The sequence below is a fragment of the Corvus moneduloides genome, chromosome 1 (genome assembly GCF_009650955.1).
Source record: "Corvus moneduloides isolate bCorMon1 chromosome 1, bCorMon1.pri, whole genome shotgun sequence".
Taxonomy (NCBI): Eukaryota; Metazoa; Chordata; class Aves; order Passeriformes; family Corvidae; genus Corvus; species Corvus moneduloides.
In genome coordinates, this window is record NC_045476.1 from 44826277 (window position 1) to 44853170 (window position 26894).

Genomic DNA, 26894 nt, shown 5'->3' on the forward strand with positions numbered 1-26894 from the left:
TGCTGTCCAGTTTTTGGATTAACCAAGCCTTTGGTTAATCTGCTTTGATTTATCTAGAAGATTTATTTTGCGTAAGTGTGTGTGAAATAGCATCACCTATGTTTGGCCTTCTTCACCTGCATCCCTCTCTGTTCGGTTCCATAGCCCCATTCAAGGTCCTTACAGATACCTCAGTGCTGGTGGTCATTTGGCCACCTACAGATTGTATATACTTTTTGGGTGCAGTTAAATGTTGCTCTTCATGGAAGCTGATCTTATAGTACATGCACTTTCACCATCTGTTTGATAGTTCACCAGTTTTTCAGGATTTTTCAGGCAGTGTATCACTCTCCAGTCACTCAGCACCTTGTCTCTGAGGAAGAGATGTTTGGGCTGTTCCTTCTTGTCATGTGAGAATGGGTGAACTTCTAACTGTTCTCCACCAATTCTCATGTCCATAATTAAACAGGTCTGAGGCACAAACACCCTGTTTGTACAAGCTCATGACTCTGCTGTTATATAAATGGCCACACAGTAGGCCATGGAGTATAAACTTGAAGACATTTTCATAAGCAGTGTTGCAGGCTAGAAGTGATCTCTGGGAAAAGGACTACATATACCTAAAAATGATATACAACAAGCTTTGTTTTCAGAGTATCTTTAAAATTTACTTAAGTGGTTTCTTGTTCCTAAAGCAATCAAAAGGATCTAAATGCCTCATATGCTTGTTTGTTTAACTGGTGATTAGTAATAGTGAAAGAATAGACTTTCAGAGTCATCTTGTTCTGCCTTACATGTTTTCTGGAGGACACTGCACTGTGAGCCAACAGACAGCTTGCTGTTGGGAAGTCATAATACCCAAGGCAAAGGCAATAGCACAACCTTTTATGGGGACTGAGGGTCCCTCAGGCTTTTGCTTTGAATACAAAGTATTCTCATAAAAGAAATTAAATTAAGTACTCTTCAGATTTGTCAAGTCTTGATGAGTGAAATTACTTAGAAATAAATTTTATAAAGCATTTTGTAAAGCATTTTAAATAATGTTTTAATCAGTTGATGTTTACACCCTTTGTCTTAATAGTACTCAGATGAAAAAGATCAATGATTATTTTATTCTGCAAAGACTATAAAAATTTAATGGTTCGCATAATAAGTATAACTCATAAAATCTACCGTTTAAATATGGATTGTTTTTAACCTGTTTTTAAAAAGCTGCAGTTAAAGTGAAAAGGAATTACTTAAAGCAATGATTTTATTCCTGTAGTCTGAGGATGAAAAAAGTGATAAATTCTAAAATCACTGTTATTTCTGTTGATGAGACAGACATTTGGAAGGATTTGAAGTACGGAATGAATTTTTTTTAACCTTAGGTACATTTGTGTTTCTAACATAGATTAATAACTATTCGCAGAATTTTTTTTTTTTTTTTTTTTTTTTACAACCTGCAATTTGTTTTTAGGAATTTCAAAGATATCTTGAGAAAAGCATGAGTTTACATGACAGGTAATTTCACACAGAGTAAATGCATTCCTAAGGACAGTTACTTCATTAATTGTTTATTCATAGCATGCAGTAAGAGTGCTTCTACTATTCAAGAATGTGTCTTAAAACACATGCACGTTTTCATCCTTTATGATAGTGGAAAATCTCTTTTATTCTTTTTACTCGCAATAGTTTGGGCTGGTAAATGGCATGTGCTGAAGATCTCATTTATCTGGAGTCTTTGCATTGCACTCTCTGATGAAATATTTCTCTAATGTCCATGTCCTGTCTAATTTATTTTATTGTCATATTTTTTGATAAGGGAAGAAAATCCCCAAGGGTGATGTGTTGGACTTGTACAGTAAAATTGGATATACAGTTACAGATTCTCATGCAACTACTGTTTTTTCTGGCATCTTTCCTTTTGGCTCTACTGAATTCTTAAAGTAATCCTATGCTAATATTCATATAGATTAAATTAGTAATCAAAATAGTTCATTAAAGAATACTACAAAACCTTTTATCTCTTAGGAAATCAGTGTTTCTCTTTTAAATGCATTGGTTTATATAAAATAGATGAGTATCAGATTCTTGCTATTTCAGAGAATACAAATCAGAGCTTTTCTAGAAAACATTATATTTTGTCCAGAATTCAGTGTTTTGTGATTTCACAAGTAAAAAGTTTTAGATGTCACATTACTTTTACACATTTTTTTATAAGAAAGTATAAAAAAATTAAATCGATTGTGTAGCTTCATTACACAATAAAAGCAATGATGTTTAGAACTAAATGTAAAAGCTGTCTTAATGGCTCACAACAGAAGGCTAAATAGTCTACAAGTGAAGGAAAATGGCAGATAAAAATATAAATTTTTATAGGAAAGTGGCATTCTTAATTACAGTTAGAGATTGTGTAAAGCCTACTGCAAAGCTGTCCAGAAGTTTCTTTCAGTAATTTGCTGTGAAACTGCCAGAGTGTTTGAATATCAGAGAGAGCAATTCTAATGAATGGAGGCCATGGAAAGAATTCTTGAAGTTGAACATAACAGGCCTGGGAAAGGAATACTTAAAGAAAATTTTAGGGGAGTGGTATTTATTCACTTCTGGGACTTTTGTCAAGAAAAAAAAGGTGTAAATCTGCAGCCTTTACTTCTTTTATTCCTATCCAGTTTTCATTAAACTTATCTGTAGTCCACCATGTCCATGCTTTGTTAAAAATTAAAATGCCAGGACCAAGCCAAGTGTTATCTGTGCCTGCTCTGACAAGTTACGGAAGACCAGAAGAGCTGAGAACACAAGTAGCAATGCTTGCCAGACTGTGCCTTCAGTGAGGTATATTTTAGGAAGTTCTTGAGTCAAATGTGTTGTCTTGGCATGTGCTAGCCCCCCATGAGGTAACATACTTAACTGGATGGAATCAGCAGGAGAGTTTGTTTATTTTAACTACTAATGTGGTAATTTGAGTTTTCTCATTCCCTTCCCCAGACACTGCCTAATATATTCAAGCAGAGAGATACATAGGAAAATTTCCTTGGGTAACCTAAGTAGTAGGAAGAGATGAGAACATATGAACTTTGACTTGCTATAAACAGTAGAGTCTAAGTCCTATTTTTAAGGTGCTGTGCTCGTGGGAGCTGGAAGTGGATGAAGTAATGTACCTCACCTTACCCATATTTTGTGTTTGTAATGGACTTATTTGCTAATGGATCCAACTCATTACATTATTGGTGTTGCTAGGACTCAGATGACCAAGATAAATCACAGGGGTGATGCCTGAGTTAATTATAGCAGTGCCCTCCCAAACAGCACTATCAGCTCTGGGAAGCAGCAAAAGCTATTGTTGGCGTTAGGAAGTAACATGAGAGAGGGGTGCCTGGGAGAGGAGAGGCAGTGAGGAGACTGCCATTTCCAAAGGATTGGAAAATACTGGCTCTGTGGTGTTTGGCAAGGAAGAGAGGTACAAAGAAGAGCAGAAGGTTTTCAAGAAAAAAGAAATATCTCAGAACAGGTATTTGAAAGATACATTTGCTTAGCGCTCACACACCCATGAAAGTAATGGTGGAAACATTACAAAGCAAGATAAAATACCCAGTTTCCACTTAAAGAGTCCTTCTGTCCTTGTTCCTGGCAGGAACAGGTCCTTTCCTTTTTACTTGCGAGCTTTTCCCAGGAATTTATTATCTCCTGAAAGTTTTTAAAGCAAGTTTGTTATCTCTAAATCTCTGTTTTTGTTTTTAGGGAAGCTATTTGAAAACTAATTATGTTTTTCTTCTAAACTTGAAAGAAAAGAGAGAAATTACCTTGGTACTTACTGAAAATATGTCTCAAACTGAACTATAAACAAGCACATAATTAAAAAGAGTCTTAGTGTCTGAAATCAGAGAAAATGCTTCTTTAAGAGCAAATCTTTAGATACTATAAAATGTCAGAGCGGCACAGCTGTTCAGTCTCTGTTCTTCAGTAAGGATTCCCTGATAAAGGGGAATTTTTCATAAATTTCTGTGTATAGAGAAGATAACAAATATGTCAGGTCTGAAGTTCCTTCCTTGTCCATTAAGCAAAATAATAAAGGTAAAATCTACTTCAGCAAGTACTGTGTATTCAAGTCTCCTATTTAGAGTGATAAAGACAATATCTACTATTCTCTTCAAACAGGCTGAGTTTCTAGAACCTGAAGAAACGTCTGTTTCAGATTACACTGAATTGCAAAAAAACTATGGATCTGAAGATTTGTTTGTGTTTTCTTTCATTTGGTAGAACCCCAACATTCCCCATTCAGTTGACTGGGAAAAGTTTTACTTAATTTAGAATTACTTCCTTTAGCTGTTTCTTCACAAATCACTGCAACTTTTTAAAACGACCTTCAATTTTATTTTTTTTTAGAAGCTGCACATAAATTGATGCAGACCCTGAGGGTAAAGGGCTCTCTTTGTGAGATGCTAAATTTAGAGTCCCTTGAACAGCTCAGGTGAAAGCACAAAAAACAAAATTCTGTGGTTAATGGTATTTGTATTAAGACAAGCAAATACTTAACTTTGAATATGAGCAACTAAGGAACTGTGAATTTTGGTAAAATTAAAACTTTCTTGTCTTCTAGTTCAGTGAGAAAAATGCAGAACATAACCAACTCAGAATTGAAAAATAATGTGTTTGGATTCTCTTCCTTACTCATTTGGTGATTTGATTAATATCTGCTTAATACTAGTTTTAATCCCCATAAAACACTGTAATATTTTATCTATGTTTCTTAAAACGTCATTTCTGCAGACGAAAACACAGCAGGAGAAAGGTTGTGAAGACCAGCTTCGGTTCAGTAGCTAAACATCTAAAACATTTGTTATGATGTTCAGTAAGACACAAGATTAATCAGTAAAGCAAAAAGCCACTTAATACTGCAATAATGTGTTCTTTAGCCTGTAACTTCTTTTAAAAAACAGAAGGATTAACAATCATCTGCTTTGGTCTTTAGCTGTCATTAACGACATTTAAGTCTTCAACCTACGTAGGGCTTTAAGATGATTATATAATCAGCAGATTTTTTAGACTGCTACAGCTGGTGATAAGCATGCATTATTCCAGCCTTCTGAGCTATGCTAAGGACTTACTGTCTTGCTAGGCTTTTGTCATGCAATAGTATAAAAAAAATCATCAGTTTCTGTTAGTTGTTCCTGGTCATTCAAAGCATAGAATGAGAGAGAAACACCAAGTCTTAGAGAAAGTTTTGTTGAGGAAGAACAATCTGGCTGATAGTGATGATTCTTAAAGGGATTGGCAGTTTTATTGGATAAAAGTTGCCAATATTACAGATAGCACCAGTCAGATGGCTTTTGAACTTAAAGAAGTTCTCCATGGTAACAGGAGCTTGTGGGGAGTCATTGTGAGCTTGGGAATTACTCTGAAAGTTGCTTGTAGCCAGCTCCAACTCTAGATGATAAGATAACCATGCACTGTTTTTCCTTCTTCTCCTCCTGTTTTCTGAGCCTGAAGTAGCCTCTTTGATGTATTTCTTCCTCAACCCAGCAATACTGAAGCACGTGGAACAGAAGAAAATCTGTTCAAGTTAGCCTAATGAGTTTCAACCTAAAGGTTGAAGTCGACACTCTATTCTTTTAAAACACATCCTTAGGCTTTGTTTTATTTCATCTCATTTATCAGTCATTAATTTTGCACAAAAGATGTCAACTCTGAGTAACTTTAATTTGGCTTTATCATACATCCTTTATCTTATAATGTAATTACTACCAGTCCCTCTTTCACAGATTACTGAGAAGGTCTGTGGCTATTGGTCATTTGCTTAATTTTCAGTTGATTCCCTCATCTGGAGCAAGTCCAGCAAGCGTCTGCACTCTTTGAAGAGAACAACCTAAGCAGGCTGGCAGAGATCAGTAACTTCAGCAAAATGCTTCCTGACTAGTTCTGCAGATTCTTCATCCCCATTAGCTAATGACAATTCCTAGAGCCTGGTTAAGCTTTTTCTTACTTCAGCAAAGTAATTTCTCCCTTTTAGTGCTCTGATTTACTTCCCATTTCTCTAACAGGGAGTGTTAGTGCATTCATGCCCTTAAGGCTCTGTTTTCATGCTCTGGTTGTGTTTTGAAAACAAGGCAAATATTCACAGAATGCTTGGAAAACAAAATGTGCCTGAAGAGTCTGAAAAGTGGTAAAGGTTTACAGATATCTGCCATATAAAAGTGTTTATGCTTCTATCCTATGTCAATATGAGTTTCTACTCCCTTACTCTTTCCCCCTAAATGCTACAAAAATTTATCATTATTGGGTAATCAGGGTTTGACAGTGATGACTTCCTGATACCTAATTTTTGTTTTCATGTGAACATCTATCACAGCTATGCTTAAGGCAAAATTAAGCCTTAATTATGCCTTAATGCCTCAAGGCAGTTTTTTCATTGCTCTATCCAGATTAAAGAAAAAAATAAAATTAGAGGTAGATCCTATTTTTGTTGTTTAATCTGTACTCGCACAGCCTCATAGATCCATCTCTAGACAAACACGTGAAAATAAGGCATTAAAGTAAGCATTTTTAGGTTTTCAAGAAGTTTGTGTGGAATTGATTTACTGAAGAAATCTACTGGTCTTTCTAGTGGTATTGAATAGTTCTCCTTCCCTTTAGTTTTTGCCACTGTTACAGTGTTTTCCCTGGAAGTATATGGCTCTAACTATGGAGATTTTCTTAACTTAGTTTTTGTATCTCACTTCTATGGCAATTACTGTCTGCTCACTCCTCCTTAGACAAATGGTTAAATGAACTATTTTGAATATATTCAGATTTGGCCTTCTAATCAGTTTTAAGGAACTGAATTAAACAAAGAAGCAAATTAGTATATTTGATCTGTGAAGACAAATGGCTTAATCCAGTTGTGTGTTAGAACTCAAATGCATATTCATGTAATGATTTAAAATGGAAGTTGGTAGATGTCAGTAAACTTAATGGTAGAGAGAACAAGCAATTAGACTGCCATACGCTTGTCTGGCGTTTACTTGGAAAAAATAGAGATACAGTTTTGGTTCAGAGTGAGAAAATAATGTTGAAATAAATTACCAATATTTTCTTTACTTTCAGCTAGAAATTTACTGTTATTAAATAAAATTATTAGCCAAAATGATAATGCTACTTAAAAGATCAGTGCTGCAAATTAGTCTATTTTTAGTAAGGTTTGAGATATTTAACTTGAGACCATTCCAGTATAAAGACAAAAAAGAAGTCTGGTTTGGTTCTTTTACCTCTACATGCTTGACAGTTCAAGCACATGTCAAAGTATGCTTCTAAACCCCTAGCATAGGAGGATATAAACAAATCATTCTATGACCTTTCAGAAATTTAAGTTAGAGTGAATGAGGCATATCTGACCTAAATTGATGTCTAAAAGCAAAGTGTCCAATCTGAATCAACCATTCAGCTCTTTCCAGAGTAATGCAGAAAGATGGGTAGCTACAGAAACCAGCTTATCCCATCTGAAATGCTTACCTGGGATGACATTAATCATTTACAGGAGGCACTTATCTTCTAGAAATTCTAGAAATTCTATGCCAACTGTGCTGTCTACTTAAACTCGAAGTAGCCACTCGCCATGGGAAATCCTGGTTATAACTTAGGAAAAGTTTTTTTCACATTAAGTGAGGTCAAACACCATACCGATTTTCCTCTGTGGATTCTCCATCCCAGCAGACACTCAAAACTTCACTGGCCAAAACCCTGTGTGAGGACCTGCGCAAGGCTGCTGGCTAGCACTGCTTTCAGAACAAAGGAGGTAGAACAGATGACATCCAGTTTTCTCAAACTAAACCATCTTGTGAATTCTAAAGGCCTTAGAGCAAATCAGAGACCAAGACCATTGTGTTTAAAGGAGATAAGAAATATGAGACAGAGGTGACAAAGAAACAAAGCCAGAAGGATTTTGTCTAGCCTGAAATGCTGCTGAATACTGTGGCTCAAGCAATGCAAGGTTGATAGGGAGAAGTAATATATTGTGTTAGAACAAGTTTCAAGTGTTCCCCTCTCCTTTTCCCCTCCTTCACCTCACTCCTCATCCACTTTCTCCCCCCCACCCCCTTGACCCCCTTCAACCTTCAGATCTTTCTGGAATACAGGAATCAAACAAAAAGAGTAAAGGATGAGATCAGAATTAAGGAAAGTTTGTGAAAAATATATTGTGATGTTCTAAGATAGATCTTTGTTTAAGACATGCTTTTCCTAAGTTTATAATCATTGTATTATTGCCATTCTCCTTCAGAGAGCTAAAATATGATTTCCAGTGCTCATAGTCTTGGTTCATATCTGGTGAAAGTTTTATAAACAAATGTAGGGGGAGGGAGAGTAGGAGTAAAAAAAGATATCAAACATATGGGTTGAACTGTGACAGACTATACTGCCTCCTGTCCAAAGGATGACTCTCAAGTAAAGTTATGAATCTCAGGACTGAGATCCAGAAGCATTGACTAGATTCTGTTCAAACTTGGATATATGAGTGACTTAATTTAGAACCTGTTGGTGTCTCTGTATGGTGATAGAACAGGAGAAGCAATAAAGTAGGGATGAAAATTTGTGGTTTGTATTAAACTGTGACATCATTCCCTGCTGGATATTTACAGACTGTTTTTTCATCAAGAAAAGACTGCTTCTTAGTAATTGAAGTTGCGTTTCAGCATTAAATTAAGGAATAGTTATTTCCAAGGATTTGGTGCCTTGAAAGCAAAAGAAATTAATATTGCCTATGTACGGTATTTCAACCTTCACACAGTTGCTTGAGCAGGATGTATGCTGGTTGAATGCTTCAATTAGACAGTCAATGTTCAGTTTGGAAAACGCACACTGTGAGGGAGAAGCTCACAATTAGAGCTTAGAGTTTGGTCTGCATTCTGTTTGCCGAAACATCTGATGCAAAATGATGTCTTCTTTTGACATTGCATGAAATTGAATTCCTTTGATGAACTTATTTTCCTGCAGTTTAATAACATTACTATTAGAATTCTGGAGGTTTGTCTTTTATGTATCAGTATGGGTGTGTATTCCTACTATTTTCCTTCAGTAGTAAAACTGAGATGTGTTGTCCTAACCACTGATAGAAGTATTCCCTTCTGGCACTGTAACTATCCACTGTAAAGGGCTGCCGTGTTTGTAACGTGCCAACCCTATCAGTCCTCTTAGTACCCAGCACTGGGCTGTTTAAGACTAATGCACAGGGGTAGGGAGCAGAGGCCACTGCAGTGGATGATACACATACCCTCCTCTTTTAGATAGCCATCCATATAGAAAATTTAAATTTATCACAGTGTGAGTTTGGCATGGCCATATAAATTCAAGCAACAAATTGTGTTCTGTCTTTCTGTAGATTTGCAGTCAAGAAATTTACTCATCTTTTTATTCGTAAATACAATGGCAGAAATAGCTAAGGACTCCAGGACAATCCATTCTTTGTCATATAGTGTTCTGCAAAGAGATGGGGATAAACCTCTCCATGTTGGTCTGCGAATCATCAGTTTTCAATGATTGTACACTTCAGCACCCTGTGTACCTCATTTTCTCTTTGATTAATTTTGCTTAATTGAGGTGGAAAGACACTGGCATTTACTTCACATTCTACAGGAGATAAGTGTTTGAGCAAGAGATTGACGTGAATTCCTCTAGGCTGTGTGGTGTCTGCTTACTGCAGGCACTTTTCTGCAGTGGGATGACATAGCTGCCATATCCTTCCAAACACAAGACATGAAGTGGACATCCCAAAATGGGTCATTGTCAGTCCCTCAAACGTAGCACCCATTATTTTAAGCTGATTTAAATCAGTTGCCTCCACTGCTCAGAGATACCAAATATTCTTACATAGTCTGGAAATCTAAAGGTTTAGATACACATCCTGTGTCTTTTCTAGTAATTTTTAAACAATAATGTTGGCTACAACTAATTAGATTCTGTTTCTTGTATTTTTAGTTTTAAAAGATTAGCAGAATCTGTTAACAAATAGTGTATTTTTGAGTATTTGTGGGCAGAGGACAAATGAGGGTAGATATCATATTTAACTGTACGCAGTTTTACTATGTAATGGTTAAAATGTTACAGGTTTGTATGTGTACCATTATAACTTCATAGTATTGCTGCAGCCTCAAATAGAAGTCATACATCTTTTCTGGAACAAGGATTTGTTAAATGCTGTAAATGGTTATGCCATTTGAATGAAAACAGTGAAATAGCTAATCAAACCATTTTTCACTGAATAAATAGTGAGTTGACAGCAAATAAATTCTTTAGGAACTAAATCACATTTCCCAATCCAGAAAATTACTGGAGTTTAAGTTTAGGATGTCATAAGTAAGCCATATTCTAGCTGGGTCCCAAATTAACTTATTTTGGTATAACACATTACAAGAAAATTCTTTCATTGACAAAGAATTAGTATAGAAATTATGACACAGGCATTTTAAGTGTATCAGTCTGAAGTGGGACTTTCAGCAAACTGTATTTTGCATTTGAGTTACCATTATGCATTTGATTTAGCATGCTAGTCCTTGAAGCAAGTATCACATCATCTGCTTTGTTACATGAAATGGCTAAATACATCTACTATTCTTAGACAACATGAGTTGCAACGTAAAGCTATCAGACCAAAAAAGTTTGATGGCATCTTCTTCTTAACTCAAATTTATTGTCAAGGAGCTCATATGGACTGAATTCCCATCTAATATTAGTGTAGATTGATTTATTTTATATCCATTTTATTTTTCTATTAAAAAAAATCCCTTGGTGTGTGTTGAAATAAATGCAGGCATTGCTGGATGACAGAACAGCATGTGAATTATGTAATCACTGAGGTTCCCCCCTGCACACAATCAGGTCACCTAAGTGAGAAAGGATGGAGTAATGCATATCTCTTAAATTTTTCATTAGGAGTAAACTAGACAAGGTGATTGCGATAAAAGCCTGTTTGGAAAAGGACTGCATTGCAAGAAATTGTATAGAGAACAGTAGACAGAAGAATGAAGGAACAGGCAGTTCTGACCCTAGGGCAATTTTTCCTCTTCCTCCAAGAACATTAAAATAAAATCTTAAGTGCCTTCTGTCAACCTGTGCATTTGTTAAATTTGTGCATATGAAGTACTGTACCTCTGAGCTATTGGTTTCCTGTGTTTTTATGGTAGTTAAGAAGCTCTAGTATTGTGCCTTCATGCTTCTGAATCTCACAGCAGAATGCCCATTTTCCTTCCTGCTGACTTCGTTAACATGTCATCATATGGCACCATTCAGTTCCTCATCTTCAAAATGAGTTCCTTGTCTGCAAGATCTTCCTCCAGACTCCACTTCATCAGTGCCAATGATGTTACAGTGCCACTGTCCTACCCTCTATGTAGTTATAACTGTGTCTAGTAAAAACAAGCTCAGAATGTGCAAAGCCCCCTGAATTCTGGCTGATTTTAGTATCATAGTTGACAAAAAGGAGGGAGAGAGATAAACTACATATTCAAATTATTATAGGTGGTGAGTCAGGAGGGATAGGGAGAATTCTACACCCCTCAAAATGGAATTGTATGTTTATACTCACATACCTTGAGATCTCTTCAGTCATATTTTTCCTGTAAATCTATAGGCTAAAGTGCTACCTGCTGCTGAAGAATAGAAAGGCTTACTTCAATTTTTATAGGAGTGAGTTTTCTCCCACAGTAGCAAAACTGGACTTCCGTCATTCAGCAGCGTAAACACTGGATGGCAAAAAAGAGCAACTGTCAGCAGAAAATGTGACTAAAACAGATTTAAACACAGGATGCAGTATGTTCGTGCTGCTTCTTTCCAAGTGACCCTTCAGTAATATAGTAGCATTGGGGAATTGTTTGATCTGTTGTCACTTAAATACGGTTATGAACTCTTCCCAGTTTATGAAAAACGCTTAAGAAAAAAAAGAATAGGAAGACAAAAAGGCACAAACACAAATCAATCACAGATGCTTTGAAACAGGAATTTTTATATAAAGCTGTGGAGAAGCAATGTTATTTTGTATGGATATTATATTTAAGATTACCTGCTTGGTATTATTCTGGCTGCTCAATAATGAAATCAAATGAGGCTTCAAGGGAGGAATAGGTATTGAAGAAAACAATGAAGGATATACACTTTATCTCTAGAAAGTATATTGAGGCCCTTTACAGAAAAAATTATGAGCTTGTCACCAGAAAATATTGATGTTTCTGTTGCCATCTCAGTTAACAAGCTTGTGGTATGGCAGGCCAGAGTCTAAGAGCAAAAAAATATTTAAGACATAAAAAATCCTGCTAAGAGAGAAAAGGTGAGGGAACAGAGAACAAATACTTTGACTCATTGTTGGGGAAAGTTTGGGAGAAAAAGTGTAGGAGGAACACCTTCCTCTCCTGGCTCAGTGACCCAGTTTGAACTGTGATAGAGCTAATTTTCTTCCTAATAGTACAGTGCTGTGTTTTGGATTTAGAATGACAAAAATGTTGATAACACACTGATGTTTTGGTTGTTGCAGAGCAGCACTGACACTCTAAGTCAGAGATTTTTCAGTTTTCACACCTTTGTGTGAACAAGGAGGCTGGGGATGCATGAGAAGTTAGTAAGGAGACACAGCTGGGACAGCTGACCCAGCTGGCCAAAAGGATATTCCATACCATATGGCATCATGCTGAACAACAAAACTGGGAGGAATTGTCTAGGGCATGGCAGCTTGCTGCTTGGGGGCAGGCTGGACGTCAATCAGCCAGTCGTGAGCAGTTGAATTGTGCATCGTTAATTTTGTATATTCTTTTACCTTTAATACTAATTTACCTTCCTTTTCTGTCCTATTAAACTGTATTTATCTCAACCCCTGACTTTTATCCTTTTTTTGATTCTTTCCTCCATAGTGAGCAAACGGCTGTGTGGTATTTAGCTGTCTGCGTAACCACAGAACCTGGGGTTAGATGTTGCTTCTAAACGAGTAACTGAATTCTCTAAGAAGCACCAAGATAAATCTAAAAGTCAAATCTGCAGACCTTGGGTAGGCTGAATCATTCTCTTCACTTGTGTCAAACTTTTTGGCAAACGATGCCCCTTTGCCTGTGAGGAACTGTTTGAGGCCTCTGACCGGATTCTGTAATAGGCACCTGAAAGGACTTTCTCAAGCTGGTCAGCACCCACAGGGGTACTGTAACAGCAGTGTCAGCAGTGAGATTCAGTTTTTTTATTTGAGTCATTGGCATCCACACAGAGAAAAGTGAAAACCAAGGTGCTTGTCACCTCAGAGGTGCATTTGTGAGTAGTAACATATATTGTGGAAATAGTTTTTTTAGACTGCTTTTCAAAGAGGCAAACTTAGATGAGAAGATGCATAGCATGACAGCTTCCCTGGTTCATTAACAAGTGAGGCAGAGCTTAGTACATGAACAGTAGTAGGTGCATAAGCAGTAGGTCTGAGATGAAACCTCTTTTATATCTGGAGGAATTTTATCCTTTACAGGACGCTTTTTGGACTTGTTGACCATAACGAGTTCTTTCACCCATCCATTCCAGTGCTTAGCTTCCACTACCTTGGGCTATCATCCTAACATCATAAAATTGCTTAATTTAGCAGATTAATTACTGAATTATGAAATCAGAATTTTGTCTCTCCTGCAATTGTCTATGTTTTTGTACCACGATACAATGAACTTTTTTCATTTATTTTGACAAATGCAGATTAGCCGTAAAACATCAGTCTACCACCATATGTAATGCAAATTGATAATGCCTTACGTAATTACTTAAGATTATTAAGTTTAAAAATTAGATGTTTATAATAACATTTGTAGGACTGTGAAACCTTCAGATGCGCAATAATCTGTTTCCCATTGGTTGAAACAGTGTGGCAACAATGTGGCAACAAGCACATAAGAACGATGAAGACTCTTTAGCTTATCAACTAGCTAAAAACTTGCTTTTCACACTGAATGTATTGCAGAATGGGCACCACTTTGTCCACCTCTTGGTAGAGTTCTCTCTAAGACAGCACTCAGATAAAGCACCAAACAGTAGGATGTTATATTGCTGGGGATCCAGTATGGACTTTAGACCTTAAGTCTTCAAAGCATTTAAGCATAAATTTGCACATCAAAGGTATGCGCAATGACCTGCTACCTGGCAACTTCTGGTGAATTAGCACATTTCATTATAGATGACTAAAAGACAGAACTCCCCTGTCAGAACAGTCAGTTCAGTTGTCTTGCTAATATAATATTCACTATTAAAAGCAAATAACTAAAGAGATTGAACCATGTTATCATGTAATTGTGTTACTTCTCTTCCTTTTGCATTACAAAAATCTTTGTCTTTTACATGGTGTTTGAAGATACTTTTACATGATGTTTCCATTTGCTTTGATTTTAGGTCAATAAATGCTCCCCTAGAAAAGAGCTTCATTTCCTTTCTATAAAGTTCAGAGCAAAAGCATATCATTCAGTATGTTAATAAATTCCTAAACAAAGAGGTTACAGTGGAGAAGCCTGCCAAAACCTTCAGTATAGAAGCACCACTAGACCCTGTAATAACATGCCTAATGCACTAGCACAGAGAGCACCAGAGAAAAGCTTTAAAATGTGCAGTGGTGTTTTGTGGTTTTGGTTTTCGTAATCTGAATATGCTTTGTAATCAAAAGTATTAAAATAATTTTTTTAAAAGCATTGATTTGAATAGACGTTATATGTCGTATTTTTAGCTTTATTGCAAATGTGCCAGTCTGTATAATGAAAATATTAGACACCTACTTTATCATTTACTGCAATGCAGTCAGATCCATCCTGACAGGATTTATCTATTATCTTGTTCAATTCCTCAGAAAAAATGGAATTACACATTTCTCTTTGTGCTCTTGAAGCAGCAGATTCACTAGGTCTGTTGTGGTTTTCGGTACTGGATTTATAGACTTTTCCTACTTTTCTCTGCAAACTAATGAACATTTGTGAATCAGTATTTTATTCTAACAAACTTCTTTTGCCCTTCTACCTAAAATTCTACAGTCCAGAGAGGCAATTCTGTATTTTGGGGGTTAGTAGTGGAGTGACAAAGGGAGGAGAGGATATACACAAGAGAGAACATGCTAGAATGCTTAGCACTTATTCCTATAGCACTAAAATGGAATCCTTAGCAGTGTACAGCCTATTTTTGATAGCAGTATAGTTATTGTTCTCAAAGATTCAGTTTTTTTCCCCCCATGTGATAAATAACACTAAGTATCTGTGAATTAATTAAATTATTATCTGATAATAATCCAGAGTATGTTCAAAATAGCTGTTCATGTAAGTTCAGAAGTTAGGGTGTTTTTTATCACTAGCATCTTACTGACTAAGTTGGAATAAAATGCAAATATCCTAAATGTTGCTTTACAGCTTCAATTTGAAGGCAGTAAATTGTGTGAATTGTCATGTTTGTATTACAAATTTAAGATTCATCATGATTGACATAGGAAATAAGTATGAAACTGAAGGAATGCCATTATTACATAATTAATCTCACTTATGTAAATACTAGTAATATTATTTTTGCCATTTTTGGTAGTAATATAGCTTGTTGTAGTTATATACCATTTTTGGTCAGGGTCTGGGAAGATTAAAATCAGCCTAATTCAATGATGTTTACTTGGAATAATACTGTTACCAGGGATTTGAAGGATTAACTCTAATCTGGATTTTTGAAAGTATAAATTCAAAATGATTAACATGTTTGCTTTCTTGCTGTAAGCAAACCTAAATATATTGTTATTCCTTTAGAACCACTAACTACTACTGTCTTTAGTGTGGGGAATACTTTTCAAATGCAACAGTCACCACTAGATTTTGATTCCACCACCCACTTCTGTGTCTGCCTGTTTCCAGGGGCACTTTTACAAGCAGGGAGATAAGTGTTGCAAGGGGTTCAGGTGTTTTTCTGTTGGTATGATTTGGGGGCTTTAAAATTTGTTTTGTTTTAAAAAAGGAGGAGGCATATAATAATCTCTGGAGCTCTGGTGTTCACTGTAAGATTTATTCTCTACTATTAGTTCCTGCTATGTGAAATGATGCTGCATAGGTTCATAGGCAAGAAGATAAGGAGGATTTCAAAAAGAATCCTAAAGAATTATGCAGTGCTTTTTGTGTCATAAAGTCAAAAATACAAGGGAGCTACAATAAGACTGTGGTAAAGGTTTTACAGGAATACTTTCAAAACTAATGCAAGTACTGAATGCATAAAATCAGCAATCAAGCTGGGAGCAGCAAATGTGCTATGTTATCTACAAAGATAACACACAGTGTTCATTTTTTCTTAGTAGCTAATTTAACTACCAAGCTTTTATTGCTGCTTCTGCTCAGTCCTTCCATTATTAGCTTAAGTTGAGATTTCTCACAAAAGTTCATCCTCGGCAGTAATAATTTGCTGCAATATAAAATAAATTACTTAACATAAAAGATCTTACTGATTGCAAATGCCAGTTGGCACTTTCTTGTTCTCTGCTGAAATGAGCACAACACATTGTCTATTACAGCTGCACGGCTACCCTGTGACCGCTCTGTGTTGCAAGTTTTAACGTTATTGCTTCTGTATGTATTTTTCCCCCATAAATTATTCTTCGCAGAAAAATGTTAATTAGTAACTGATAGATATAAAAATTGCCAGAGACAGCCCATTAATTCCATTTACCTTAATGGCACTTAGATCATAGCTTGCAGTACAGCTGTATTCAGACTGGATTATAAATGTAATTTTTTGCATCATTAACTACCCTGATTAATCTTAGACAGCAAAAGCATAATTATAGAAACACAGGACTTGCAATGTGCCAGTTTAAAGTTGTAGCTTTGCTCTTTCACATTTACATCATTGTAAACAAATTGGTTTTGAAAATTTAGACTGAAACAGTTTTTCTCCATTTCTTAATAATGAACTTGTGTCTTGTACGAATCATTTCTCATTTCTGGTTTTACTTGGGCGTTCTTAGGTTTTATTTTGTTTGTGGTTTGTTGAGGTTTTTTTAAAGTTCTTTTTGTAACATGTTTTGCTTTTGACTGCTGCAATTACTGGATATTTGCATAGTAATTGACCACCATTAGCGAGGTGTTCATTCTGATCTAAGCATATTAAGGAAAGCACATGTATTTTCTGTCTGATTTCTGTGGATGCCAGAAGATGTCATTGTGATTTTCACATTAAAGTCATCGGGCCAAACAAGAGTACAAATTCAGATACTTGTCTCAGATAGAAGCAGATTTGATGAGTTGCTGGTTTTGCAGACGGGAAATGGCAAGTTCTGCTTGAGTTCAGGTTTAATGTTAACAGTTGGGAAACCTGACCAGCCTGGTATCTAAAAGCTTTTGCCACATGGGGTTTTCAACTTGTTTACCTTTGGATTTGATCAGCAAAAGGTGTGTTGAGTGTGTGCCTTTAGTGTGGTATTATCTTATCTATATAAAACTGATGTGACAAATCCCCACCCTGATAAGTGGATAATGCTACTTAAGTTGTGAAACTTCCAGTTGCAGTTAATAATGAGAAAGGCAAGAAGCAACAGAGAGAGAAAGAATTTGCACTGGTAATGCCATTTAAATAATCATAAATCTGAAAGGAAAACCAAAAGCAGTTCCTTGAATGACGATGGTTCAGAAATGCCATTTGTAAACATGATGATTCTCAAGAACATACTGCATTTTTCAGGATCAGATGACAAATGTGCTGTGTGCCTCCTCATGTGGAGTGTGAACTGAAGATTTTGTAAAGGAGGCAAGATGAAAAAACACCTTTCCAATCATTAAATCAAATGGATGATTGCATTTATGCCTTTTATTATAGCATGGATTTCTTGTGTGTGGAAGGAAAAACAGACACAAGTCCATTTCAATATAACAACCAACACTATTGGTTTTAATTCTGTATTTGAGTCTCCTGCTTTCCTCTTCTTTCAAGCTATAGGCACAGCCATTGCAGAGGCAATCTGCTATGCAAATCACAGGGAAATAAAGAGTAGGGTTTTCTCAGTGCCCAAAAAGGCAGCAGCACTTTTTAAGAAGACACAGGAAAAGAGGCAGCGTTGGAGCACTGTAGTTTGCAGCTGCCCCTGAAGTACTTTTTTAGTTATCCTATCCCATAGCAGAACTGCTTGTGCCTGCAGCTGTTCATGAGAGCTGCTGGGGCAAAAGTCAGATTGTCCTTTGAAACAAGAACCAAAAGACACAGGGTGTGGTGACAGTTGACGAGAAATGCTGCTCTGAGCTAGCAAGAAGGAGTTGGTGGGCGAGGTGGTGGCTTCAACTCTGCATTCAGGCACAGACCTCCAAGGTGACCTTGAACCATTACTTACTCTCAGTTCCTGTGTGTAAGATGAGGATAATATTTCCTGGCCTCTTCAGTGAGTCACAAAGATCCTGATCATTAATGATTAATTCTGGCCCATGAATGTGTGCAGTGTGTATTAAGATCTAATCATAATTGCCAAAGCTGAGACCCAAGGTCAAGCCTTGGTTTAAACTTGTTCCATCAGTGTCAAGATAAGCAGGAATAAGTCATGGGGGACAGGGTTCATCTCTAATATTATATCAGTATAAAGAACTTTACAGGGGCAGGAGGAATGGTGTTTTCATTGGTGATGTTGTTTTTATAATAACAGATAACTAATTGAGTAGAAAATAGAACCAGCCATAGGGCTGAGAGCCCTGAAGACATCTAAGATGACAGGAGCAAACCTTGTGGGGATTTGCACTGCACTTTTTATTTCTTCTTCATTTTTTCAGAGTTCTTTCATTAGTTGCTGCTATCTTATCAGGCCCCTCATACCTATTCTGTGTTTTAGATATCTCCAGGATAGAACTTTTACTATAAAAGAGGAGACAATGCACCCTTATGATATCCACATGCCTTAAATGGTGCATAAAGAGTGAAACCTTCAAAATAAGCAAAGCTGGGCTGCTTGTGCATCATGGAGTTTCTTTTCTGGAAAGATATGCTAGCAGCACAGATTGCAGACAACTACACAATTCACAGACAATACAATTTCGTGTCTTCACATCCACAGGTACTTTTGTGAGGTACTCCAGACATGGATGATCTTGAATCAGTTAGGCCTGTGCTGTCTAGTGCAAAATCAAAAGACTGTGCATAAGAACAAGTGGATTTGTCAAAAGTTCTAGTGCAGCTCAATTTTCATGTTAATTACCTGTCTGTAAATGGTCTTCGTAAAAGGAAATACTCAGATGAGACTTCCTATTGTGTTTAAGTTCATAATATACACAAAATCCTTTTCACCCTCACTAGTTCTAAAGACTCAATGGTACCACAGTTTCACTTAACATGAAGTGATGCCATCCTGCTGGCAGGGGTCAGCTGAGGAGATGGAAAAACTATCAGGGCTTCTTTTCCTGCAGCAGCTCAGTGTCTAGCTGCTTCATCCATTCATGTTTGCCTAAATTCTGGTTCACATCTGCATGTATTACTTCATCTGGAGTTCCAGCCTGGAGGGACACAGAACATCCCTTCTTACTCCCTGGGCTAGAGTCTTCACCTGGTCAATGGGCCTCTGGCTACCTTGTGTGTGTCAGGATCTGTATATCACCAGTGTAGTCAGAGCTGATTTGGGCATCCAGTTAGAGTTTGCTTGACTTAAAATCACATAAAGATCAAAATCAACATGAAGCAACTTTAAACAATCAGAGAATTCAAGAAAATGTGTGAACTAGTCCAGACCAATACACTCTGCCATGACAGTAAAGAAGTGAATGTGTTCCACTGTGTGATATTGTCCTTTCACAAAAGCAAAAGTAACCAAAGTTGTGACAGAAAACAAAGGCTCTTATTAACTCTACATTTTGGTCTTTTTAGACATATTAATATTTATTTATGACAGTAGACACTTGGAAGGAGAGGATTGCCATTTTAAGCCTGTTTTAAGGTATCTTGAACTCATAGACTCATAGATATTTCTGTATGCACTCTGTAAAAACAGGTTTCTTTCATTCCTTTGTTTCATTTAGTTCTGGTTTGATTTACAAAAAGCTCAGAAGTCAGGATCAGACTGGTACTTCCCTGTTAATACCTTTTTTTAAATTTTAATTTTGATATGTCACTCAGATAAGACTTCAAAGATGAAATTGCATGGAAAAGTACACTGTTAATGTTTCATCTTTCTCCAAAAGATATAAAAACATGCTGAGAATTATATAATGCGTCACATTTCAGAGATGGGTAGGAAGGGATTAAAGCACTTCAAGTAGTGAATGAGCCATAACTATATTCTCCACAGCTGTTCAGTGCACTCAGGATTGCACTAATGATTTAGTCACTAAGACTGACAGGAGAGTTGGAATGAATCTCAGTGGTAATCTGTAGAGAATTACTGGAAAAGTGCAGTCACATTGTGGGTACCCAGTGAAGGTATAAGTGTGTTTTTTTCATCAAAATGGAATATAGTCCTGGTTTTTTACCATGAAGAAAATGAGACATTTCAACTGGTAGGCAGTTGGGTTAGAAATGTAATAATCTCCATTTGTTTTGAATTATTTCTTTTCTGTCTTTTCTTGCTTTCTGCTTCATGGAGTCTAAAGAAGAAATCAGGTTGATCTTAATTTTTCGGTAGAAATACCTTATTAAAATGCAAATCACCTTTGACCACCTATTTCCCTCACCTTGGCATCTTGCTCAGCTTAGTACCAAATTCTAATGCTGTTTATGCATACATAGTTACTAAGAAGAACAAGGTTTGTTTACATTATTATGTAAGCTCTTAAACTGTATCGAGAAATTATACCCTTTTTTTCCATTTTCTAATTTCATATTCCTCTCTCTCTCTTATGGAAGTGAGTATCCTGAACACTCAATCTTACCCTGGTTAAAAAAATCAGGGAGGTTTTAGAGCTAATCATGTTAGGGCAGGTTCATGACTTCTCCTGTGGTCCATAATCCGTGATCTGAGCAAAGTTAGTGTTATTTGCATGCAAGGAGATATAATGCTCTTAAGTGATCTGTACGAGGGCCATGAATTTAGACATGCGCTTAATTTACCCTCATACTTAACCATTACCTGTTGTGAGGGTATATTCAGCTGCAAGTGCAAACTACAGCCCTCGAGTTTCCATATGTGAAGAATGTGAGGAGCATTAATTTTCTGTATTGAGTGCTGGTGGTGCAATTAATTTAAATGAAATTGTCTTGAATCTCCAGATATGAGGCACAATGATGATAGTTGGTCACATGGTTTTATATCCTGGAATTTTCATAAAAAGGAGAGTAGAACTCCCTTCCAAGAGAAGGAAGTGAGGGGGAAAAAAAAAGAGCACCCATAGTCAAATAATTACACCAGCAAGTATCTCTGCTTTCACCTGAAGTGAAGTACTTGTACCAGGTTTTGAAGAAAGACAGACATGTATTAAAAGCCAAGAGAAAAATGCAGTAATTTTCTAATTACTCTGTTGTAAGAGGTTGTCAGAATTATAGCGGCTAAACAAGCAGAGCAGCTTTGTCAAATGTTTCAATTGAAATGTTGAAGTGTTTTACACTGAAACAATTATAAAATTAGAATCTGGAAAATATCTTTCTCTCCAGCGTTGAACTTCTATATTTTAGCCTTTGCTTCCTGAAAATATTTGCTCATTCATGTATTACCCACCAGAACCTGGGGTAAAATTATTCTGTCCCCATAACAATTTTTTCCTTTCATGATGAAATGTATGAATTAAATTATGTGTTAGGGTCCCTTTTATTTTGTTATTTCTGATTCGACAAGTATGGCTTAAGAGTTGTAACTTCTCCCGGTGTTAACTCTTAACACACTAATATTTTGAAATGTGTTGAAATGCTATAAAATTATAGATTTGACAGAGTATTTTAATAATGTCTGAAGCATCCTATGATTTTTTTTAAGTTAAGAATAGATATCTTTAAAAATTCCAGTTATACTCTACACCTTAGTTCTTAACGATTTCTTTGGAGTCACCAGAATAAAAATGGTAGATAAGAAGAATTCTTTAAATAGGCTAAAAAAGCATGGCATGAACATTGCAGAATTGTTTTCTCAGTCCTTAAGCAAATACATACACAGTCACTTCTCTGAAAAACATGTAGTAGTTTTCAGAGACCACTTTGCACTCTGGTACTTGTAAGCAATTCACTTGTTAGAGTGAATCAAGTGCCTCTCTGCCAGTTCTCTGTCTGGCACACATCCTGCTGTTGTGATTAGAAAGATTCACTATTATTAAATACCAATTATAACACTTGGTACAGTTTTCTGAGATACATTCACATATGAATGATGCTACTGGCAATTTGTTGTGCAACCCTCATTAGGCCTTGCCAACCTTTTGTTCCAAACCCTCGAGCACAAAACATGAAAATGCCCTTAACTTTTTTAATGTGTTCTTTTTCTCATGAACTCATTTTTGCTTTGTTCTTGGTTGAATCTCAGAAAACAAATGGTGTTTGTGAACCTTAGGTTTTTATCTTTAGTGGTATATTTAGAGATATCTTTAGGGAGGGTATAACATTTATCTCTTTTTGTTTTAAGTAATTGTTTTGGGTTTAATCATAGTTTTACCATCTGCCACTGCTTACTTAAGTGAGTAGATAAAAGAAGCAATCCACCCCTTCTTTCCACACCACTTTCATAATGCCTACTAGAAGTGGAATGAGTAATCTCTCACTTTCAAGGTGATCTGTCATGTTGGTCTGTTTTTGTGCTGCAATTGTTGTATTAAGCATTGTCCGCTAGATAATTGAGCAGTATGATAAACATGCCACATTTGGTTGCCTTTCATCTTCTCTCCTTTGGAAGAATCTTTTAGGTCTGGTAGAATTTTCCTTTGGATAAGCACTGAGCATCAATCATGGTTTTGTAATTGAGAAGATTGTTATCCATAGTATTTTTGCTCTGTTTGATGCATAAACCAGAGAGCATATTTTGAGTTAGATAGGACTAAAGTAAGGGCTATCCCATTTTAGAAAACCAGAGAGTGGTTCTGAGAGATGTTAGGCAAGTCACTTAATTCCAGCATTTCCCAGACAACTTTATGGATTATAAGTCCAACTTGCAATTATAAAGCTGTGTTAAGTCTGTGTACCTCCCTCACAGATGAATCTGAAATCAGAAAATGTGTGGGGAACATAGGAAAGGCAATAGAACAGTAAGAACTATCAGGTATATTAAGTTGAGTAACCGGAACTGGTGTACAATTTTTGTAATTTATTTCTGAGAAAATACCATCTGTTATCTAAAAAAGAGATTTTCAAAATAAGTTAATTGTACTTGTGAACTATTCACATCCTGTGCCAGTGAAGACTGTAGGACAGCCAGTGAATAGGCTGATAATTCCCACTGGGAGTGAGGTTTCAGCTTTATATAGTCAATGAGGTTTAGGGTTATTCATTGAACTTCTTGGACAAAACACAACACTGAGCAGTCACTCATTAGGTGAACATTGTCCATCTTCTGAGCAGAACAAAGCCAAAACCTTCTTGGGAAAATACGTGAACATATTTCAAAAACATAAATTCGTAACTTGTCAAATTAAAGCTTATAGGCATTTCATGTTTTTAAGGGCTGGATCTGCAACCTTAATGTTCTTTTAGCACTTTGTGTTTCTGTATTTAACATATATACACAGATTTGTTCCAGTTTGACAGTCCTTCACATGTTGTTTAGTGTGTTTGATTAGCATAATCACTGTGTGATTATTTCTCACTAGCCTTAGCATATGCAAATTCTTGTCTTTTGACTGACAACCATTATTAGACAATCAGAGTATAAGGATTTGCATAATCTCTCCGTGGTTACAGTATTTGTGTGCAATACCACTGTGAATGCAAATCCTTTTGCTCTGACTGGTTTCTGTATATTCAAGCAGCTTGCCAGAAATACTGCTGCTGCTTCAGCATCTGATTTCTAAGTGGAAAAATCTACAAGAAGAAAAGTAACAAAAAGAAAGGAAGAAATACTAGAGTCACATCAGAAAGGTAAATAGACAACTGCTACAATTAAATAGCTCCATTAGGATAAAAAAAAGGAAAGACAGAAACACTCTTAGAGGATTTCAACAAAAGAATAAAAAGTTTACTTTGATAATCCTTTCTGAAGTAGAATTTGATTTACTGGTTGCATTGCTTGGGAAGTGACAGTAATTTTCTTTCTGATAGATACCACTTTTTTTAAAAAAAATTAATGATTCTGTAAATATTGCACATTGTTGTAGTTGGTGCATATATTTTATATTAATTATGTTATATTTAACAAGGATGAGCAATATTTCTGTTTATGTACATGGAAAGCATCAGGTTAGTTCTGCCCTTTTTCATTGATAAGAGCAGAAATGGTAGACACTGAGAAAAGATGTGCAGTGTGGAGTTCAACTCTCTGCATAATTATTCACCATAATTGTTAGGGCAATACTGAATAAATTAGCTGTAAAAGGATAAACCATGCATGGCAGCACATCTAGAACATGTATTTTAACTGTTTGACATCATATTGTTTTATTTGTATGTGAAACCAAAATATTGTTGAACATCCATTTCTTTGTGTGTGTTTAATTATGCTTACTAAGCTCTTCCCATCATTCCTTTTGAATTGTGTTCTTAGTTAGTTTATAAGATTCTTATTCACAGATTAATGTGATTTTGGAAGAAAACAGCCCTGGAGTGCGAACTTTAACAATGGGACTTGTTTCTTATGGAAATGCAGAATGCCAAATATACTTAGGATCAAATCACTGAGCTGTTGTTGAACTGCTCTGTTGCTGACCTGGTCATCAGGACATTAAGAATGTGTCAGGTAGATTTTAAGTTATAGGTCTGACACTTCTGGAAAGCATTATGTTCTGCACAAATATTTTTTTTTAAACATGCATAGTTAATAAATACTTTTATGAGTGTTGAGATTGCTGTGCACACACAGAAATGAACTGCAGTGTGTGACTCCCAGTAGTTCATGTTTTTGCTGGAAATTTTAGACCATTTTGCACATGTTTTGTACCTCTTGAAAATGCAACTGCAGTAGATGCCAAGTATCTCTTGGAGAGGATGTAGCTCCCACAGTGCTGAACATTGCCCATGACATGGGCAGTCTATACAGCCAATGTAAGTCTGAAAGTCTGGGAGTTCTCCAAAATATCTAAACTTCTACATAAGTAATAATATAACAATGTAGTGTATCTAATATAATATTGCTGCATCTCTACAACTGACCACCATGATTGCAGGGGAAATGTCTGTGAATTCTTGATGCCACTGAGATCACAGAGGAGCTGCTCAGTTTTCAATTCAAAATAGTTATGCTGTGAGAAAATTTCTGGCTCTAAGAGTCCCTTAGCTATAAATAAGAGTGACTTTACACAATTGAGGAGTTTTCCTATAGCTTAACCTTTCTGTGTTTCTATAAGTATGGCACAATAATAATCGAGCAGGCAGCTTTATGTTTGAACTGGTTGGTGTTAAAATTGCATCTATTGTGCAGTTCTAAAAATGGATCAGGTTGACCAATAAGTATAATGTGGAGGACATGATATTTTGTGATTTTTGCTTGGTAATGACAAAGATTGATTAGGATTTAAGCTGTTTCCAATGCTCTTACTACTTTTGCTATTAGCTGGAACATAAGAGAATGAATGAAAGGAGCCTGCACTGAGTTATCTTTATTTCTTATCAATGTTACAACCCTAACATAATGCAATGTTACAATGAAAATAACATTAAAGGAGTTATATTATGAGTAATCATATATCATTATTATAATTATACGTATAATTATATATATATTCTGAGTATGGTTTCTTGCCATTGGTCTGAATTTCTAGAAACATATTTGTTAGTAAGTACAAAATGAGGCCAAATAAACACATTGTAATATTATTATCAAATATGTTAGCATCTGGATTTTAAGAAGTTCTGGGAGGTGGTGATACCTGTGTCTCTAAATTAACTTAGCTGTTCAGGTAATGGAAGTCAGTCTTTTGGTAGGTAATTTTTTTTTTTAATTACTTCTGAAATGGTCTACGGCAATTTTTTTCTGAGAGCTTCCGTGACCTGACATGTTTTCCTGCTCACCTAGTAATAGATCATAATGATCTGAGTCAATCTTTTTCTGGTAATTTCTTTGGTATTGAGATAAAAATACTTTCTTACTTATTTGACTGCTTTAGGCCTACCATATGCTCTGAACAGGCTCTAGGCATCCACATCATCTTCATCCTTCGAACTGGATGCTTTTATCTATAGACATTAGCAGATTTCAATTAATTTACTGCAAACCTTAAGCATGTGAAATGCTCGTATCATGCCTTTTGGTTTTAATACACAATTAAAAAGTAAGTCCCTTTGTTTTATATCCTTTTGTGATTTGACTTTTGTGGGTCAAACTTGCATGCTTTCTTTTCTTCTTGCTTTGTTGTTGTTTTTAACTTAGGCATATTCTTAATCCTCTGGGATAAGAAGTCGCAGAAAAGCAACTGTTAAAAATTCTATATATTAAAAATTTCTTGAAATTCAGGAAGACCTATGTGTTTGAATTTCATCTTCAGCATAAAACAATTCTTCACACACACACACACAGACAAAAGAAAACACTTAGAAAGTATTTGTGGAAAATATGTAAGATTTACCTTTCCAAAGGATCAGATTTCTCTGTATGTAAAATACACCATGCCAGGTTCTGCATTACACAGATATTTAATGAAAATTTAATGAGATGATGACTTGGCTACAGAAAGCCTTCAAGGATAACAGCTTTGGTGATTCTGGAAAAGTGTCCCAGGCAGGTAGGATAGCAAGGGATCTCCTGGGTCAACTTCTTGGTGATTTCGTGGTAACTGTTTCCTCCAGAAAAGTTCATGCAGTAGCCACTCCTTTCATCGGCAGTCCACAAAATAAAGAGCATTTTCATGCTCTATAGTGAGCACAATAACAAGGAATACGTCTAATATCGTAGGTCTGACAAGACTGAATTTAACACAAGC

General features: G+C 36.0%; 1 protein-coding gene across 3 annotated transcripts in view; it reads left to right on the forward strand.

Moving 5' to 3' along the window:
• ZNF385D (zinc finger protein 385D) overlaps nucleotides 1–26894 on the forward strand; it is a 428747-nt gene that overhangs the window by 301015 nt on the left and 100838 nt on the right. The gene's annotated exons all lie outside the window — the stretch shown is intronic.